This window comes from Rattus rattus, chromosome X, assembly GCF_011064425.1.
Source record: "Rattus rattus isolate New Zealand chromosome X, Rrattus_CSIRO_v1, whole genome shotgun sequence".
Taxonomy (NCBI): domain Eukaryota; kingdom Metazoa; phylum Chordata; class Mammalia; order Rodentia; family Muridae; genus Rattus; species Rattus rattus.
In genome coordinates, this window is record NC_046172.1 from 56414150 (window position 1) to 56436492 (window position 22343).

General features: G+C 38.6%; 1 pseudogene; it reads left to right on the plus strand.

Annotated features, from left to right (window-relative positions):
- The first annotated feature begins 2507 nt into the window (after positions 1-2507).
- Positions 2508-3992, plus strand: LOC116888670 (annotated as a pseudogene).
- Positions 3993-22343: the final 18351 nt, after the last annotated feature.

Here is a 22343-nt window from a genome sequence, read left to right on the forward strand (position 1 = left end):
CTTGGAATAGATTTGCCAATATTTTTACCTTAAGGTGAAGTCAATTTTTAGAGGCTAGGTGAATTTCTCACAGGCAAAAATGTGATTCTGATTTCTATTCCAACGTTCAGAATTATTATTGTAAGTGTAGTTTTTTTCCTAAAACTTGTTAATTTTACAATGTTTATTGTTTTCTTATTCTTTATTTACTTAGAAACTGTCCTTGTACCATTGGTTGTCTTTTTTCCTTGTATGTGCTTTTTTTCTGTTTATCCTCTTCAGTTTGTAGAATTCCTTTCAATATCATCTGCACAGTGGTTTAGTGGGTCTTAGTGGTCACAAATCCTCTTGCCTGCTTATATTTTGGAAAGGTTTTTCCATTCCTCAACCCTGACAGATTGTTGAAAATATTAGTCTGGGTCGACAACTATAGTCTTTCAGAACTTGAAATACATAATTTGAAGTCCTTCTTGATTTTAAAGTTTCTGCTGAGTAGTTGTCTGTTTTTCTGGTGGCCTAACTTCATATATAATTTTGTTTCTCTCTAGCAATTTTGCACACTTTTTGTTTTACATATTTACTGTTTTAACTATGATATGATATAATATGACATGACATGACATGATATGAAGAAACTTGGAGTAGAAACTTACAGGTTCTTTGGAAAATCAATTGTGTTGGATGGTGTTTTTTGCTGGCAAACAAGTGAAAGTGTGCTTTCCTAGTGGACACACAGATGAAAGGCTAAGACAGACTCATAAGAACATTTCCTGAAGTAGACAAGGAGAAAGATGTTCTGCTAAAACAAGCGTGTGAAAGGACACATGATGAGGGATTCTTTGCTTTGGACAGAACACACATGTGTTGGTCACCTTACATTTGCATAGTTGAAGTGCAATTGTTGGGACTCCAGAGAGAAAAGAACCAAAAAAAAAAAAAAAAAGAAAAGAAAGAAAAGAAAGAAAAAGAAAGAAAAAAAGAAGAAAAAAATCCACAAAACCAAAAAAAAAAAAAACCAAAAAACCAAAAAACTAAAAACAACAACAAAAAAACAGACTGGTGGTGTGGGTGTGCTATAGATTTTTTTTCCATCTTTTATTAAATTGGGTATTTCTTATTTACATTTCAATTTGTTATTCCTTTCAGGTTTCACCCAACATCCCCCTAACCCCTCCCTTCCCTTCTCTATGGTGTTCCCCTTCATCCTCCCCCCACTACCTCCTCCCCCAACAATCACATTCACTGGGGTTTCAGTCTTGCAGGACAAGGGCTTCCCCCTTCCCTGGTGCTCTTACTAGGCTATTCATTGCTACCTATGAGGTTGGAGCCCAGGGTCAGTCCATGTATAGTCTTTGGGTGGTGGCTTAGTCCCTGGAAGCTCTGGTTGGTTGGCATTGTTGTTCTTATGGGGTCTCAAGCCCCTTCAAGCTCTTTCAGTCCTTTCTCTGTTTCCTTCAACGGGGGTCCTGTTCTCAGTTCAGTGGTTTGCTGCTGGCATTCGCCTATGTATTTGCTGTATTCTGGCTGTGTCTCTCAGGAGAGATCTACATCCGGTTCCTGTCGGCCTGCACTTCTTTACTTCATCCATCTTATCTAATTGGGTGGCTGTATATGTATGGGCCACATGTGGGGCAGGTTCTGAATGGGTGTTCCTTCTGCTTCTGTTTTAAACTTTGCCTCCCTATTCCCTGCCAAGGGTATTCTTGTTCCCCTTTTAAAGAAGGAGTGAAGCATTCGCATTTTGGTCATCCTTCTTGAGTTTCATGTGTTCTAGGCATCTAGGGTAATTCGAGCATTTGGGCTAATACCCACTTATCAATGAGTGCATACTATGTGTGTTTTTCTGTGATTGGTGGTATGCTATAGATTCTTGATGCTTTCTCAGACTGGGGTGTATTGGAAGAGTGATGTCAGTTGAAGAGAGATCCGTGTGCTGAGGCAAGACAAGTGATGAGGCAAGATGCGTGGAGGACATGCGATGTTTGGAGGGTATAAACAGGACTCGATGAACAGTGATGGAGGCTGAGCTAGGCTGGCTTATATGCCTAGCTGTGCAACACTTGTTGGTCTTGCATCTTCACTGCTCTTTGCTTTGCTGAGAGAGGCATAGCCGAGAAATTTTCTGGTGTTTCTCCTGGTCTGCTGACTTGTACATCGGCTGAGGCTTGGCTGACTCTGCTAGGTAGTGCCACCGCTGCTGATTCATGTTTGCTCCCCTTACTCTATGGAACTGGACTGCTGATATATCTGTAAAGTGTTTGTGAATGGATTGAGCTGTTACTGCTAATATGTGAACTAAACTGCTGATTTCCAGACAACACAGATGAAAGCTGCTACAAAGAACAATTTCTAAACAGGTCCACTTCCCCTATATCCTTTATTTTCCAATACCTCTAGTGGAGGGTGGGCTAGAAGGAAGGTTACAGAATCTAAGAATCATCATTAAAAATAGTTTTTGAACTGCTCCAGTACAGAGTCGTGCTCACGTCTGTCCTTAAGACTCCCTTCGGTGTCTACAGGGCCCTCTTTCCTTCCTCTGCAGCGATCCTACTGCCAGAACTTCACCATGTCCATTCTCAAGATCTATGCCAGAGAGATCTTTGACTCCCGTGGAAATCCCACTGTTGAGGTGGATCTGTTCACCGCAAAAGGTCTCTTCCATGCTGCGGTGCCCAGCGGTGCGTCCACTGGTATCTACGAGGCCCTAGAACTCCAAGACAATGATAAGACCCGCTTCATGGGGAAGGGTGTGTCAAAGGCTGTTGAGCACATCAATAACACTATTGCACCTGCTCTGGTAGCAAGAAACTGAATGTTGTGGAGCAGGAAAGATTGACCAGCTGATGATCGAGATGGACAGCTTACGGAGAATAAATTTGAGATTTTGGTAAAACGCCATCATCTGGGCGTCCTGGCTGTCTGCAAGGCTGGTGCCATGGAGAAGGGGGTGCCCCTTTCCCGTCACATTGCTGACTTGGCTGGCAACCCTGAGGTCATCCTACCCGTCCCAGCTTTCAATGTGATCAACGGCGGTTCTCACGCTGGCAACAAGCTGGCCAGGCAAGAGTTCATGATCCTGCCTGTGGAGGCATCCTCTTTCCGGGAAGCCATGCACATTGGAGTAGAGGTTCACCACAACCTGAAGAACGTCACCACAGAGAAGTACAGGAAGGACACCACCAATGTGGGTGCTGAGGGTGGATTCACACATAATATCCTTGAGAACAAAGAAGCACTGGAGCTGCTCAAGTCTGCCATTGCAAAAGCCGGGTACACTGACCAGGTTGTCACAAAAATGGATGTGGCTGCCTCCAAGTTCTACAGGGCTGGCAAGTATGACCTGGACTTCAAGTCTCCAGATGACACCAGCAGGTACATCACACCCGACCTGTACAAATCCTTCATCAAGGACTACCCAGTGGTGTCCATTGAAGATCCTTTGACCAGGGCGACTGGGATGCCGGGCAGAAATTCACTACTGCTGGCATCCAGGTGGTGGGGATGACCTCTGATGACCAACCTAAGCGGATCGCTTCCAGGTTTGCAGGCAAGAAGTCCTGCAACTGCCTCCTGCTCAAAGTAAACCAGATTGGCTCTATGACCGAGTCTCTGCAGGTGTGTAAGCTGGCCCAGTCCAATGGCTGGAGTGTCATGGTGTCCCATCGATCTGGGGAGACTGAGGATGCTTTCATTGCCAACCTGGTGGTGGGGCTCTGCACTGGGCAGATCAAGACTGGTGCCCCCTGCCAATCTGAGTGCCTGACCAAATATAATCAGATCCTTAGAATCAAGGAGGAGCTGGGCAGCAAAGCCAAGTTTGCTGGCAGGTCCTTCAGGAACCCCTGGCCAAGTAAGGCATGGACCAGAGATCCCTGGAGCTACCAGATCCTCTGTCCCTGATGTCATCCAGGCGCCTCAAGGCTGGCCCAGTGCTTGCCCCTCCCATGTCACTGCTTCCTTAGATGTCCACCCCTGACCACCTAGAGCCCTGCTGGAGCCCCCAGCTTTGTAATCATGTGATCGGTCTGAATCATTCTTTCTGTTACCTGACTTTCCAGCTAGTGTCTGGAGCCCTCAGAACTCCAGCCTAAACTCTAGGGTCCCCCCAGTGATTTACATGCAAAAATAAAAGTCGCAGAAGCCCCCAAAAGTAGTTTTTGAAAAAATTAAAGTTACAGAAATTCTTCACTGCTTTCTGTCTATTTGGGTTACTATAAAATTCCAAGACATGGATATGCATCACTTTCTCTATATTTGAGAATTTTCTACTATAATTTTATTGAAAATATTTTCTCTACATTTACTATGGAGTTCTTCTTTACCCAGTATTTACATATTTTGCCCTTTCATAATAGCTCAAAGATCTTACATGTTCTATTCATATTGTTTTTGATTGATTAATGTCCTTAATTAAATGTTGTAAATTGTCTGCCTTGTCTTCAGCTCCTGATACTCTGCCCTCTCTGTGTTCCATTCTATTGGTGTAGATTTCCATGAGAAATTTTAAGTGATTCATTGAATTTTTCATCTCCAGCCTTCTCTTTAGTTTTCACCTGACTTGGTATTCATATACTATAGCAACTTTCTTACTTTAGTCATATTTATGTGGATCTTTACTTATTTCTTGGAATATATTTATGATTATTCTAAAAGTTTTTGTCCTGAATTTCACCTACATCTCTTTCATCAGGGGTTATTTATTTTTGATAGGTAATTCTGGGAAAAAAACATTTGTCTAAGTCTTTCCTCTTGCATGAATTTTGTCATGGAGATATCAAGAACTCAATCAATTGATTTTCCTTTAAGTTGCCATTCATTCTGTGGGAATGCTTGAAATGGTCTAAAGAGAATAGGTTGTTCAATGCTTGAGGTGTCATTTTCTTCTGGTGTTTGAGGTCTCAAGCTCTGAGAGTAAATTTCCAAATGATTGCCATGTTCCCTGTGTTCTCTCTTGTATACCTATTCAGATCATATAAGGGTTCTTCACAGCTATGAGTTTCTGCGTGTTCTGAGGGCTATTCTGGGTCTGACTGAGACTATCTCCAGTTCTTGCTCCAGCTCTGGATCTAAAAGTTGTTCTTGCTCTGGCTCTGGCTCCTACTTTTGATTCAGTTTTCCCTGTAATTCTAGCTTGGGTCCTATTTTTTACTTGCTCTTGGTGTCTAGAAGTGCTTATGTATGCGAGATCTTACATTTATAATAAGCTTATCATTATCACATTAAGTAAATGTTTAATTCAGTATTTCCATTGGCTTAGTTTGCTTGACTTGGTTAGGTGACATACAGAAGAATGTCATACAACTTGTGGTAGAAGTATGAGAGTGGGCTATATGCTGAGGTAACAGATCTAGTCTCACATAAGGCTGGAGCTTTGTCCAGTTTGTAGGTGGTAGTTTTTTAAGCTAAAAACAATAAAAAAACCCCATTTGTAACACAAATAAAAATAGGCTACAGAGATGATTTAGTGTTTAAATGTATATATACTGCTCTTGCAGAGAATCCACATTATAATTCCAGCGCCCATACCAGCTCAAAGTTCCCTACTCCTACTCTCAAGGGATTGATCACCTCTGATTTCCAAAGGCACCTACATGCACTTATACTCTCTCTCTCTCTCTCTCTCTCTCTCTCTCTCTCTCTCTCTCTCTCAAACACACACGCATGCACGCACGCACGCACACAGACACACACACACACACGCGCGCGCTTAAGAAAATTCATAAAAATCCAAAAGTATAAAATTGTGTGGTCAAATAAATTTATGTCTAACTTCATATACTCATAAACTGGAGTATATATGTATAAATGTATATATTCCAATGCATGCAAATAGCATGTTTAGTATAAATAAATGATAGAAAACTATTCAAAATAACTGTAACTATAACCCTAAAAAACTATTTTTAGGTAGCCAAATTTAAGGTGTTATCTGCTTTAAAGGAGCTCTCTAAAATGTTCTACTTAAACTTTCTGGAAAACATATAAAGAAAAACTAGAAAAAATAAAGATAATAATGCATCCGTTAAGATTAACAGAGAAGAATCAAGACTATTAACACTTAAAATAAAAAATTTTATAATTTCTTCTTTCTTTCATTTTTACTTATTCACTTTGCATCCCTCTCACTGCCTCTCCCAGATCACAATAGAAAATAACAAATTTCAAAAAAAGACACAAAAGAAGAAGAAAGAAGTGAGAAAGTGACTAAGTAGCGAGAAATCAACAAATAAAATAGCAATAGAATAGTCTTGAGTATCAGTAATTTTTTTATATATACTCTCGTTTTAAAATCAGAAGACATATAGTGTCTGAATGGATTACAAATAAAATACAGCTGTATTCTACTTATAGGAGATGCACCTCAGTTTTATGAAATCATAAATCCAGTAAAGGTGATGGAAAACTCTGCCATACAAATGGTTATTAAAGAGAACTGGGTAGACATAGTTAGACAAAAGCGGGCGGTGACGTAACATTGCTACAGAAAGTTACAATTAAAAAGTTAAACAAAGGTTAATGAGTGGGTTAAAGGATATCCCAATTGTAAATACACGCAATATCAGGTAGGTAAACAAGAAAGCAATTATTACTAGATCAGAGAGGAAAGATAGGTAGGACTACAATGAAGGTATGGGACATCAAATTTCTCTGTTCACAATGAATAGTTCATTCAAATTGACAGAAAATCAATAAGGAAACATTGGAATTGGCTTATAAATTAGACAAAATATTCTGAATACATATACAAAAAAATCATTCCCTGAACTAGCAATAGAGTACACGTTTTATTCAGTTATTTGCACCTTCTCTGGGAAAGAGCATGTGTTATATCAAAAATCTTAATAGATTCACCTTTTCAACCACAATACTATGAAATTAGAATTCAATAATACAAGAAATTAAAAATCCATAAACATAGAAATTAACCAACAAGCAATATAGCACTCTAGACATCATGAAACTTTAAGGTAAAAGCATAGTAACATCAAGAAAAACAAGATTCTAAAAGATGGAACTATACCTATGCCCATGAGAACTGTGCTAATTGGACATGGTATTATATACATATTTTGTAAAGGACATGAATTTTGGAAGAAGAGATGGTGGTAGGGGTAGGGAACCTTGAAGACATTGGAGGGGTTGGGAGTGAATATGATGATAATATAATATACACATATGTTGTGGTAAACATTTAAAAAGGAATGTTTTCTATCAATTCCCATGAGCTGGATTTGGTCACTCCAACTGCTACTCCGGCACACAGTCTGCACCCTGCATTCTCCTGACTCCCTTTTAGCCACCCTCTTAGCGTGGTCCCCTAAGCAGTAGTTACCATGCCTGGCAAACACACACACACGCACACACACGCACACACACACACACACACACACACGCATGCATGGACGCACACGCACGCATGCACACACGCACACACACACACACACACACACACACACACACACACACACACACACACACACATCTTGTTCTGCAGGCCCTGCTCGTGTTCACTCCACTCGGGCAACAGAACCAGATCTGCATGCTCCAACTGCCTATCAGCCATTTCTTTTACACACTGCCTTCTTTGGCCTGGTAAAATAAAAGTTCCAAAAATTATAATTTAGCAATTAGATTTATATGTTAAATTCTCAATGTACAATTCATCCACACAATAAATTCACTGCCAATTGGTAAAAATATAAACCACCCATCTAGACAAGATAAAAATCAATCTAGTGCACCCTAAATCTGTACATTTTCCTCCATAATCTCCATCTTGATTTCCTCCTTCCTCCTCTCTCCCCATGCCTACAAAAAACTTTGTCCCTGCCCCTCTCTATTGTCCAATCATATATTGCCTTGACATCAACCTACACACCACTCTTTCTGTTTAATTAAAAAAAAACTTTTCTTTCAAATATAAGCTGTACACAACTATTACATTTGAAAATTATCTAAATGACTATGTTTTCCCCAAGTTAATTAGCTTGGGTAAGCTATGAGGCTAAATTAGTCTTCAACTCTGTCAGAAATCTGAGAATGACTGAAATTATGAGAAGCACAAAACACAGTTTCTAAAAATTAGCCAATTTTTAGAGACCGCTGATCACCTGGACAGTCCCTCATTCGTCAAAACATTGGAACATCAGTCTCCAGCCTTCTGGCCCAGGATCATCTGACAGACCTTTGTAATGCAGAATTTTGAACGGCTGATTCCCCTGTATTGACAAAGATTATCAGTCAACTATTCTGCATAATGTGTCCCTTTTGGGACAGTATTTGTCTGTAGATTAATTGAAGCAATTCTTGCCCACTGGCTGTCTCACCACAATTGGAGCAACTCCACTAATGCTCAATTTCTTCTTAGAATCCAAGAAGGGGTGTTGTCAGGAGCAGACATGTCCCTAGTCAAATGATCTTGAATAAAGAAATATCCATAAACATCATATTCTGTGGACTTCTGATGCCTTTGACGATATCATCCATGCAAAGCATTTCTGAACTGCTAGGCCTTGACTACTCTCGGCCATTTCTAATTGAACTGTCTCAAAAACACCCTTTTCACGACTCAGAACCGTGAGTTTGTTATCTGGGGCTTAACTTGTATTGCTAATCATCTAAAAACAGTTTATAATTGTAGATATAGGACTGAGTCTAAGCCTTGAGTTTAGTTACCCAATGAGTTTATGACTGTACAAATCAATCTAGCTAATCCTTCCCTGTTAAATTATGACCATTTCTAAATTCCTCATAAAAACCTTAGAATAACCACATTCAGCCTGACAAAGTCCAGGGAATTGTGGTGATGACTCTTCAATGGCTTCTTCAATCTGTACCTGGGCATTGAGATTATCTGGTGGGGAGGGGTGATGAAGCTGGCCACACTGATAATTGTTGTAGTCTCTGATGTCTGCCTTAGACTGGATCCTGAGGATCAGGAGTTCAAGCAGGTCTAGGAGTGAGACTCACCAAAGCTGTACATTCTGTAATATATAAATCTCAAACAAAGTCTTAGTATCCTCAAGATATCTGTATGGATTTAATCAGTCTGTGTAAGACGTATAGACTGAGTAGGATGAAATTTTGTTTCATTTTTATTGTTTTATTCTCCTGAATCTTCAGGTGGTCTCCCTTTATCAAATCTAATCCACGTGACTCTGGAAGGTGTCCAGAGCCTAATCATCTTTTTAAAAACACAAATACAAAACCTTTCTACCAAAACACCATGTTCTGTAGTCTGTAACCAGAAAAGCTTGTATCTTATATTCTCTCCCAGAGAAATAATATAACAAGATTCAAAATCACCCATTATGAAAAGTAAAACAATTTTACAAAAAGAAGTAAGCTAAACAATAGTGTATGAGCTCGTTTAGGCTTTTCTAATCTGTCATGTCAGGAAATTAACCCAAAATTCCCTTGGAGCCCACATTAAGAGAACAGGAGTTTCCTGTTGTGGTAAATATCAAAATAACCACAAACACTTGCTAGCTGGCATTGTCAAGCCATATGGCCTTAGCAGGGTAGTTCATAAAACAATTGATCACCTTTTTATTAATACAAAGAACCAATAAGTACACAACTTTTCAAACTAAGATTTGAGCCAAAATGCATCTGTTAAGCTCTCTACCTGGAGCATCAGACTTATATCACCACTGTCTGCTTGGAGTCAGTGACTAATTTTCCCTATCTAAGTTCTGTACCACAGGTGAAAATCTCCATGTGATTCAGATAAACTCTGTACTCTCTCCTTTTAACTATAAAAACAAATTTAATCACATTTCCATTAATACCTGCCATTAAGAAGCAGGCAACTTGCCAAACCAGGATTTTAACCCCAAATCCCCATGTAACCCATATTATAAAGAATGAGTACCCTGTAAACTTATTAGACCATTATATCTTTATACCATCTATCTGTTAAGCTCTCTACTTGGAACCTCAGACAAATAATAACTCTACAAGCTATGTCTGTATTCACTCTGCCGGGTGTTACAGTCTTTTATTTATTTCTACCTAGTTCCGAATCGTGAGTGAAATTCCCCACGTGATTCGGACAAATTCTGTACTTTTTACAGCAGCGGACCTAGAGTCTGTGAGCAGACTCCCACCTTCTGTTCCTTTGTTTAAGGCTCCCACGCTTGGGCCATCATATGACTCAACATGGTGTAGTCCTTTTTCACTTAGAAAATAAAGCTTTCTCAGGCTGAAAAACTTCAATTTTTATTGGATTCTTGACTAACATGTTGGTTCGTCAATTGCTGCAGAAAAAATAAAAATGGATCAGTGGCTATACATATGTGTTCTCACTCCAGCCTATCAGCTGGAGCCCCACATTGAGTTCTATGGACATTCTAACATGCCACTACCCCATGCTAGCCCCAGGCATTCTATAGCCTAGCACAGCATGGCTTTCAGAACTGAGACAGGTTGTCTCTCTACCTGCCAGGAATTTTGCTCACATCCCATGTAGCCCCATAAAACAAAGCTCTAGAAACGTGTAGTTTAACAATTAGTTATATGTTAAATTCTCAAGCCGCAGTTCATCCACAAAATAAATTCACTGCCAGTTGGTAAAGATATAAACTGCCAATCTATACAAGACAAAACCAATCTAGTTCACCTAAGTCTGAACCATCCTCTTCTATAAAGTCCATCTTGATCTCCTCCTTCCTCCTTTCTCCCACCTTTCAAAAACTTTGTCCCTGCACCGTTCTCTACTGTCCAATCATGTATTGCCTTGACCTCAACCTACATAAATATAGGAAAATCTAAAACAATAAATAAAATATATAATAAAAGCAGATAAATTAAGCTGACATTGCCATCTGAGGGCCTGTACTTTCCATTGTCTCATGCATTGTAATTCTGTCATCTGAGGACCTTCACTGAATACCTGCTCACTGCAGAGAACAGACCTCTCACCTCTTTTTGGAACTCCAACCCACCATCTGAGGATCCACATGTAACACTTGTCCAATGGTTAGCTCTCACTTTCCTTTCCAGAAGCATTGGCACTTATAACTATCAGCAGAGGATATAGATAGAACTGAACTTCCTTGTTTTTCCAGTAGTCCTTCCCAGCTAATCTAGGACCAGTGCTGAGCATAAAACTCTCAGTTCCCAACAGGCTATATCCACCATTTGAGGACCCGAATGGAACAGCTCTTGACTCCATAGAGTAGCTCTTTCATCTCTCCTATCAATTGGCCCCTTAGTCCTACTATTCTAGGATTCATGGAGAGTGAAATCCTTTTCCACAATCAGAGGGTTCACTTACCAAATCATGTAGTGACCTAGGGCAGCTGCATCAGGATCTGCAAAAAGTCACTGTGTGGTCACCAAATCAAATATCCTGTAACATACAAAATGTATCTCATCCACGTTAATGCCATTTCTTAAGCCGATTAACATACCTCCTAGTACACAGTTTATAGCTATTGATTTTGCAAGTGGTATTTTTCTCTCAAACTGTTGATAAAGATTGTCAGAAGCAATTTGCTTCAGACTGGTGAGGCCATCACTGTGCCTTTACTACCTTACCTCAAGGGTAAAGTAGGTCTCTATCTCTGTCATAAATTAGTTTGCAGGGACATTGATCAACATTCTCTATCTATGGTATCTAATCTTGGTTGTCAAGTTGACTGTATCTGGAAACAACTAAGAGATAAGGTACTGAACAAATATGTAAGGAATTTCCTTGATCAGGTTATTTGAAGTGGAAATACCCACCCTAAATGTGGTTGATAGCTTCCAAGGGAAGTCAGATGAAAGAATGTTCAACAGAAAAAGGGTTTCATGTTTTTGCTTGCTTATCTTTACATCACCTTCTAAACAGACTGCCAAGTTCATCTTTCCTGTTTATGGTCTGATGTCAAGTTTATTTGCACTGTTGTTGCGATTGATTGCCACTGCCACTCTAATTGCTCTGCTTCTGTCACATCAGAACCCAGTTTCTTTTACCTTCCAGCATGGAATGAAGGTAAGTAGTTATCCAGGAACCTTCCAGACCTCTTAGATTGAGATTGTTGAGGCACTCCCTCATGTGGACTAAGCAGCAAGCATCCTCTCACATTTTCTACTGAGAATATGATGGTTGTTATATAGTGAAGATCATAATGTATAAGCAAAAAGAAAAAAGCATATTCTAATATATACTTATTCTATTAGTTTTATTTTGTCCTATAGAGAACTCTGACTAGTATACTTCTAAAAAATATCCTACACCTCTATTATACTGATGATATTATGCTAATTAGAGGAGGTAAGATACTCTAGACATGTTGGCAAAATATATGTACATCAGATAAAAAAGAAACAAATGCAATTAAAATAAAAGGGTCTTCTATTTCAGTAAAATTTCTAGGAGCATAGTGGTGTCAAATTTGTAAAGATATTCCTTCAAAGCTGAAGGGTAAATTGTTGGAGCTGGCCTTCCTTACCACCAAGAAAGAAGAACAATGCATACTTGGATTTGGGAGATATCATATTACTCTCATATATGTGCTACTCCAGCCCATATTACCAGTGACTTGTAAAACTACTAGTTTTTAGTAAGGCTCTGAACAGAAGGCTCTTCATCAGGTCTATTCTGCTGGGAAAGTGGCCATATGATGCAGGAGATGCATTGATACTTGAGGATGTAGTTTGGCTCATAATTCCCGGTTACATTCCATCACAGCATGGAAGGCACAGAAGCAGGAGCTTGAAAAAAAATCACATTGCATCATAGTCAAGACATATAATCAGGAACAGAAAGTAGAGTGAATTATTTCATGCATACTTGTGCTCAGCTTATTTTCTTTGTTTAATACAGTCCAGCATCCCTGTCTCAGACAGTGGTACCACTTATAATTAAGACTTGAAGATGTGTCTTCCCATTTCACTTAGCTCAATCTAGTCAATTCCTCAATTTTGACATTCTCAGAGTCAAATCTTTATCAAAACAAGCCCTGATAGACATTTCCAGTGGCCTGTTTTCTAATGCTAATTATCTTACTTTTCTTGTCACAATGTTTCTGCCAAAACTGCTATCTATGGGTGTACAGAATTCCTTACTCAGTGTCATACTATCACACACAGCACTGTTTTTGACCAAGGAACTTGATTCATAGTCAAAGAAGTACAGCAGTCACCTCATGCTTATGAAAGTCACTGTTATTAACATGTCCCTAACCATCTTCAAATAGCTGGATTGATAGGACTGTGGAATGGTCTCTTAACAACACAGTTACCATGCCAACTAATTAGCACTATCATGTATCCTTAGCTTATAATAATATATTCTGAAACATTTTTAAATGAATAAACTCCTATTATAATTGTGACTTTGAATGACTGACACTCATGACTATTTTGAAAAATATTTACCATCATTTTCTTCTTTCCTTAGACTTCTTCCTTTCTAATTTGTATTCCTCCAATATTCTTTAGTTGTCTTGCTGCTCTAGCTAAAACTTCAAGCACTATACTAAATACATAGGGAGACAGTGGTCAGTCTTGTCTTGTCCATGAGTTTACTGGAATTGCTTTAAGTTTCCCTCCATTTAATTTGATGCTGGCTATTGGCTTGCTGTATATTACTTTTATTGTATCTAGGTATACCTTGTATTCGTAATCTCTCCAAGATTTTTCTCATGAAGTGGCATTGGAGTTTTGTCAAAGGCTTTTTCAGCATGTAATGGTTGATCATGTGAGTTTTTTTCTTTCAGTTTGACTGTATGGTGGATTACATTGATAAGTTTTTATATGGTAAATTACTCCTGAAATCCTGGAATGAAGCCTACTTAATCATGGATATATACATATATATATATATATATATATATATATATATATATATATTCTTGGATTCAGTTTGAAAGTTTTTCGTTAAGTATTTTTTGCATCAATGTTAATAAGGGAAATTGGTCTGAAATTCTTTTTCTTTTGTTGAGTCTTCATGTGGTTTAGGTGTCAGGATGACTGTGGTATCACTGAATGAGTTTGACAATGTTCCTTCATTTTCTATTTTGTGGAATAGTTTAAGGAGTATTATTATTAGTTCTTTTTTGAAAGTCTGGAAGAATTCTGCACTAAAACCATCTGCCCCTGGGCTTTTTTTTTGTCTGTTTGTTTATTTGGGAGACTTTTAATGACTGCTTTTGTTTCCTTAGGTATTATAGTTCTATTTATATTGTCTACCTGGTTTTGTTTTAATTTGCTAAGTGGTACCTATCAGGAAAATTTTCCACTTTGTTTAGATTTTTCCAATTTTGTGGCATGCAGGTTTTTAAAGTATGAGCTAATGATTCTTTGGATTTCCTCTGTGTATGTTGTTACTCTCCCTTTTCATTTCTAATTTTGTTGATTTGGATACTGTCTATCTTTTAGTTAGTTTGGCTAAGGGTTTGTATATCTTGTTGATTTTCTCAAAAAAACAGCTCTTGGTTTTGTTGAATTTTTTTCTATTCTCTTTGTTTCTAATTTATTGATTTCATTCCCGAGTTTGACTATTTCCTGCTGTTTATTCCTCTAAGGTGTGTTGGCTTCATTATGTTTTTCTGGAACTTTCAGTTGTGCTATTAAGTTGCTAGTATGGTAACTCACCAATTTCTTTATGTAGCCACTTAATGCTATGAACCTTTCTCTTAGCACTCCTTTCATTTTGTCCCATAAGTTTGGGTATGTTGCACGTTCATTTTTATTGAATTCTAAAAGTCTTTAATTTTCTCTCTCTCTCTCTCTCTCTCTCTCTCTCTCTCTCTCTCTCTCTCTCTCTCTGTCTCTCTTTCTCTGATCTGTCATTGAATAGAGAATTGTTCAGTTTCCATGAGTTTGTAAGCTTGAAGTCCAGCTTTAATCCACAGTGGTTTGATTAGACACAAGGAGTTAATTTGATTTTCTTGTATCTGTTGAGCCTTACTTTGTGACTGAGTAGATGATAAACTTTGGAAAAGGTTCCATGAGGTGCTGAGAAGAAGGCCTATTCATTCTTCGTGTTAGGGTGAAATTTTCTGTAGATGTCTATTAGGTCCATTTGGTACATAATGTCTTTTAGTTTAGTTATTTGTCTAGTTTTTGTCTGGATGATATATCCATTGGTGAGAGTTGGGTGTTGAAGTCTCCCACAAATAATGTGTGGGGCTTGATGTGTGATTTTAAGCCTTAGTAATGTTTCCTGTATGAATAGAGGTGCCCTTGCTTTGGGAGCATAGATATTCAGAACTAAGATGTCATCTTGATAGATTTTTCCATTGATGCATATCAAGTGTCTTCCCCATCACTTTTGATTAACTTTAGTTGAAAGTCTATTTTATATTAGAATGGTTACTAGAGCTTATGTCTTGGGAAATCTTTTTCAAGTCATTTACTCTAAGTTAATGTCTATAATTGATGCTGATGTGTGTTTAGATGGATCCTGTTTTTACATCCATTCTGTTAGTCTGTGTCTTTTCATTGGAGAATTGAGTCCCTTGATTTTGAGAGATATTAATGACCAATGATTGTTAATTCCTGTTATTTTGAGAGTGGTAGTGGTGGTAGTGTGTGTGTGTGTGTGTGTGTGTGTGTGTGTGTGTGTGTGTGTGTGTGTGTGTTTCTTCTCTTGGTTTTGCTACTTTGGAATTATTTATTTCCTGGAGGCTTTGGGGGGCAGATGATGTAGTTAACCTCCTTGTGTTGGAATTTTCCTTCTAGTGTCTTCTGTACGACTGGGTTTGTGGATAGATATTTTAATTGGTTTTGTCACAGAATATCTTGTTTTCTCTCTATGTGGTGATTGAAAGTTTTGCTGGGTATAGTAACCTAGACTGACATCTGGAGTCTCTTCCAGATTGTAAGACATCTGTATACTTTTTTAGAGTCTCTGTTGAGAAGTCAGGTGTAATTCTCTTGGGTTTGCTTTTATATGTTATTTGGCCATTTTCTCTTTCAGCTTTTAATATTCTTTCTTTGTTCTGTACATGTCATGTTTTGATTATTATGTGGTGGGAGGATTTTCTTTTCTGGTCTAATCTACTTGGTGTTTTATAAGATTCTTGTATGTTTATAGGCATCTTTTCCTTTAGATTGGAGAAATTTTCTTCTATGATTTTGTTGAAAATACCTTCTAGGCTTTAGAGCTGGGAATCTTCTCCTTCTATTCCTATTATTCTTAGGTTTGGTATTTTAATAGTGTCCCAGATTTCCTAGATGTTTTGTGTCAGGAACTGTTTTGATTTCACGTTTTCTTTGACAGATGTATGAATTTCTTCTATAGTATCTTCTATGCCTGAGATTCTCTCCTCCAACTCCTGAATTCTGTTAGTTATGCTTGTGTTTGTAGTTACTGTTCACTTCCTTAGGTTTCCCATCCCCAGGATTCCCTCAGTTTGTGTTATCTTTATTGCTTCTATTTCTATTTTCAGGTCTTGAACAGTTTTATTCATTTACTTTACCTATTTGATTGTATTTTTCTGTATTTCTTTAAGGCATTTATTAATTTCCTATTTAAAGTCGTCTATCATTTTCTTGATTCAATTTAAGGTCATTTTTTTGTGTGTGTTCTGACTGTGTTAGGATATCCAGGTCTTACTACAGAAGAATATCTGGACTCTGTTGGTGCTTTGCTGCTCTGACCCTTAGCGGTTTTGTTTTTATGTTATTCTTCAGTCATCTGGTTGTTTCTGGTGCTGATGGACCACCAAGAATGCAGGCAGATTTGTAGGCTAGAAAATGGAGCACAGAGAACGGGTGCAATTTACAGCTGTTAGGTATAGTTTAGGGGGACTTAGCTGACAGGAGATTGGGAGAGGGTTTTTACTTGATTTTCTCTGGTACTGGCAAGGCCTTCTGGAATGCAGGCAGAGATATGGGCCAGAAAATTGACTGAAAGGGACAGGGCATAGTTCTCAACTACTTGGTGTGCCCTAAGGGGACCTGATAGGCAAGTGGCCTGGGGTGGTGTCCTCCCTGTTTGCCCTAGGTGCTAGCAGGTTTCTGGGAATTCAGGCAGAAGAACTATGGCTAGAAGAAGCTCAGGGGACAGGATATAGCTCACAACTGCTGCGTGTACCACAGAGGGACCTAACTGGCAGGCAAGGGATTAGAGGGGAGGTCTCATCTTGTTGTCCCTGCTGCTGGCAGGCCTCCATGAATGCAGGCAGAGCTGTGGACAGAAAAATGGAGCTCAGGACACAGCCACCTCTGCAGTGTGTGCCCCAGGGGGACCTAGCAGACAGGCAATTATTGAGGAGGGGTCCTCTTCTGCATTTTTATTTTCTCAAGCCTCTATAAAACTGAACTCTAGGGACTTTAATATAAGGCTCTTCTTTTAATATTTCCTCCTCTTAGCATCCTCAGAGATCATTGGTGTTTATTTCCTTCTGTTTTCAAGTTCAGAGGCTCACTTAGCAAAAATTCTTTGCTCAACTGAGACATTCTAGCTAGAGAAAGACCTCTACTCAAGTGACTTCAGTTCTCAAGTCAATTCTTAAGAGTAGTCCCTCTTTATGGTAGTATGACTATATGTAGCTCCCTAAGAGCAATCAAGTTTATTTCCTATCAAAGAAACCCCTTAAAGGCAGACCTTTGTCCTTCATTAAGATAAATAAGCCATAGCTCTAAGATAGGGTACATTTTTTCATTTCTACTTCTTTAGGATGCGAACTCTATTCTTCTGGAGCAATTCTTGCCCTGTAGTTTAAATTGGGTCATTTGTTGTATTGATTTTGGTTCCAGAGCCTGCCATTTATCATTAGTTACAAAGTTGCCTTTACTGTGTTACCCAGAAGGCTTGGACCCTAGTTGAACAAATTGCCATGGTCTTAGGCTCTATCAGTTCAAATTTTTAGAGGTGAATGTGTATAATAATCAATCCCACTGCAATAATAACAACACGTTTGTAAACAGAGAAGTGAAGCTTATACTGCACACATGCTCGTGATTTATTTTAATCCTGCTCTGTAAAATACATGGATTAAAAGTTATTGGTTCCTTTTACAAAAGAAAATCCTGTGTTCCAGAAAGGAGTTGTGTCTTGTGCAAGGCTCCATTGCATAACTATGTAATTCCTTGTCTAATGCTTTTTCTACTCTCCCATGGGCTCTGGTTATGCCCAGAGTAGCTTATGCCCACAGTTAAGACCAGCCGTCTGGCAATCCCCCTTTTCCAGGGCCAAGGATCTGGCAGCCTTAGATGCCATCTGTTCTCCAGTAGAGGAAGCTTTCAGTGACTGGCAGTAAGCCCCACCCTCCAGTCCACTCTATTAAGAGTGTTCTGTCTGAACTGCTAGAGGCACGCAAAGCACTAGGATATGTAAGTATGCAGCAAAAAATCTGTTTTGCATTTGCAGTTTGTAGACTGCAAACCACAAAGCATTGGTTTGGGGCTCAAAAGGCCTGAGGATGTTCGAGTTAACCTACAGTCCAATAAAATGGCAGCATCTCTTCAGCAAGATTCTTGGAAGAAGGCAGAGAAGATATATATTAAATAGAAGCTACAGAGGGGAAAGAAGCAGGGAAGTGTTTCATTGAAACCCACTTTATACCGCTTTCCAGATGAAGGAGCACCGAAGCTTACAGGGATGAGAAGAACTTGAGGAGACTGTACTATTAATACTAGATCATGGAGAAATTCAGTCTCTGCCCCCAAAGCTGGTACACTCAGCACTGTATCACATCACCATGCTAAGAACCCTCAAAGAAACATTTCTTATCCTGGTGAACTGCCTTCCTTGTTTCACTCAAAGCTTATGTGGTTCGGTTTTCATGTTCCCAAAAGAGACTTGGTAGAGAGAAACAGTGTTAAAATTATTGATTTGTCTGTATGTATACTGAGAGAAGATAACGGGCCCTGCCAGAAGGCTCAGTAGGAAAGCAGTTCCTGTTGTTTTGCAGCTTGGCTTACTTAGGATCACTTTTAAATCATTTAACAAATCATAACAGGTGATTGAGAGTGTGTCTGACTCAGATGTACAAAAGAAGAAATTTCTAGTTACTTGTCTCTTTAAATGAAATCAAGAACAACTTAGTCTTGGCAAGTACATCACCGGAGGCATAAACTAGAGATCCTCATTAATGCTTGCAGCTAAATGTCTGAAGAAGGGCATTCTGACTGGGTTCCGACCTGAACAAGCTACCCATTTGCTTCATTTCTTTTTTAACTTTTTTAGAAATTTTTATTTCTTAGAAAATTTCATACATGAGTACTATACTTGCATAATTTCTCACATTTTCCACTCCAACGCCTTCCCATGACCCTACTTCCCAATTTCATGTCTTATACTGAATTATTACATATGTTTATATAAATACATATACATACATACATATTGAAATTGCTGAGTCTATTTAGTATTGCCCATATGTATGTGTCTGAGGATGACCATTTGTTCTTAGAAAACCTATCAGGGGTACAAAACAGGTTCTCCCTTTCCCAGCAGCCATTGATGTTCTTCATCTACAGGTAGGGCCTTTGGAGATTCCTCCATCCATGGTGTTGTTGTTGTTATGGATGTTTGGGTTGGCATACATGAGTGCAACTTCTTGTCATATACAAAAATTCGATCTTGTAGCTGACATCCACCTACTTTATGAACTTACTTTATCACTGAGGTCTCTATGGCCCCTCAGAGGGTAGAGATTTTATGAAAATCTCTTTTGAAAAATTATTTTTGTTTTATTATTTTCAAAGTGTGTGTGTGTGTGTGTGTGTGTGTGTGTGTGTGTGTGTGTGTTCATATGATATATGTGTTCAGGTACATGAGGTCAGAAGAGGATCCTAGAGAGTTTGAGTTGCAGGCAGTTGTAAACCACTATACATGGGTAATGAGAATGAACTCAAGTCCTCTAGGAAAGCATCAACAAGTACTCTTGACTACTGAGCCACCTCTCCAGCCCTGATGTTATATATTCTACAAGGCAGGAAGATAGTAAGGATTTATATTGGGCTTACACTGAACCTTGTGATATAACATAAATTTCTACCCTCTCCTTGGAATTTATGTAGGTAGATATAACAGGCTCTGTCCCTTTCAGACTAGGTTTATATTTTGTTGTTAGATTAAATATGGAGAAAGAAAGAGAGCAGAACATATTTGAAATTCAAAACTTAGCCAAGTCTTTTGAGCTTGGTTTCCATATGATCACATGAGAAAGTGAATTATCTAGTACCCATGTTCCTTTGTATTTCTAATAGATTCCTTTGGAGTTCCATAATATACTCATGAAGACAGACATATGCCGAAAAGTTTTGGTTTAATTTTGTCAAGAATAAAAGTATTACCTTCTTAGTGTCTAACAATGAAAAAGCTAGGTCCTTGGCCTAATAATGATTCCAAGTGTGGGTTTCATCTTATAAAAGGGATTTAAATACAATCAAAAAGTAATTAGTGATTCTCACAATGTTTCTACTTCGATTGCATGTCATGCCAAGCCACTCATTATTGTAGCTCTCAGAGGTCATAGCTGGGTATAATTTGATGATTACTTTTCTGCTTTGGTAGCTTGCCTAGTACCTTACAGCACTGTGAAAGCTATCCTGGATGAATAAACTCCCAGGTATAGACCAGTTTGATTTCACCATGTTCTATGAGTCAAGTATCTGTCATTTCCAGAAATGGGATCTTACTTCTACTTCTGAAAAGTAACCAAATACAATGGTAATATCCTGTAATATTTGGGGATATATTGTTCCACATTGTCCAGCAATTCCAAATTACTCATGGCACTGAGCTTTTTATTACTCAGCCTCTGGTATCTAGTAGAGGCATTATTGTCCTGTTATAAGACATATAAATTTAATATATATGAAAAGTTCTACTATTGTCAGTTACTATGTTTTTCTCATTTTCCCTTTATTTTTGAGATCATAAAATAAATTCATTATTTCTCCTTCCCTTTCCCCACTTAAAACCCTCGCATATGCTCCTCCTTTCTTTCTTTCATTTTCTTGGCATCTTTTAAAAAACTGTTGCTGCATGCCAGTTTAGAAAGGTTCTTAGTGTTATTTATCTTTCCCCATGCTATCTCTTCTACCCTAGGCTACCCTCAAACCAAATATTAACCTTTCCTGTTCCATTATTCCCTTTTAACCTTTCATATCGGTGTATTATATCTCCCTTCTCTCCAAAGTCCCTTTTCATGGATTCCTGGTAATTTTCTGATTTCTATGGGTATTTCAAATAAAACAAAAAAACGTTGTTGAAAAGGGGATAGAAAAACCATATGTACTAGAGGTTATATGGAAGGTCTTCTAGACACATAGCAGAAGAGTCAAAACTAACTAATATCCACCACAGATGAAAGAAAGAATATGACGGGTTGGGGATTTAGCTCCGTGGTAGAGCGCTTGCCTAGCAAGCACAAGGCCCTAGGTTCGGTCCCCAGCTCCAAAAAAAAAAAAAAAAAAAAGGAAAAAAAGAAGAAAGAATATGACATTTGTGTTTCTGAATCTGGGTCACTCAGAATGATTGTTTTCAATTCCATATAATTACTTGTAAATTTTATAGTTAAGATGAATGAGCAAGGATAGACAGGTTCTAGGTCCTAGGAGAAAACCTGCTACCATTACATTGATAAATGAACATAGTATTTACCTGACTTCTAATGGGTTACTGTCGTAACCACATAGATCAGTGCGTCTCTCAATACTCATCTCAGATTATATTTGCAGAATGTGATGGTTTAACATAGTGGCCCACAACAGGGTAAGGTGCAGAGAATAAGAGACCACAGACTGCTCAGCCCTAAAGGGAATATGTATACTGCGACCATACCTCCAAAGACTCATGAATCGTTATGAAAGAGGGGGGAAGGAAGACTGTCGGAATGAGAGGTTGATTATCACAAGACAAGGTCTTCTGGACACACCAGAGAAGCTACATACATGATTTCAACAGTAGTTGTGACAGTGTGTATAAAACCTGTACAAGCCTAAGTCAGACCATATCCCAGTCTAGAGGGAGGAATTTTGACATATAATCATAATCACACCACGAGGAGTAGAGCTATTGGCTGTTGGGAGATGGAGAGACATTTTTCTCTAAGCGTGTTGATCCCAATAAGTCTTCCACTCTGCAGTGGAAGACCGAACATCCAAGAATATTTTGGCAGCACAAATTGTTACTGAAAGATTTTTTTTAACTAGGGTAAAATTGGGTGGATAAGGAAATGGAGGTGGATCTGGAAATGGTTGGGGAGGCAGTTGATTAAACACATATTAAAAAACACATTTAAAACCTCAAAAATGAGAGAGAGAGAGAGAGAGAGAGAGAGGAAGAAGAAAATAGGGTCTGGGGTTTGTAGCTCAGGGTAGAGAGTCTTTCAAAGGAAGGAAGAGAGGACAGGAGTGAGTGAAGAAGTGAGTAAGAGAAAGAAAGATTATCTGTAATTATTCTGTGATTATTT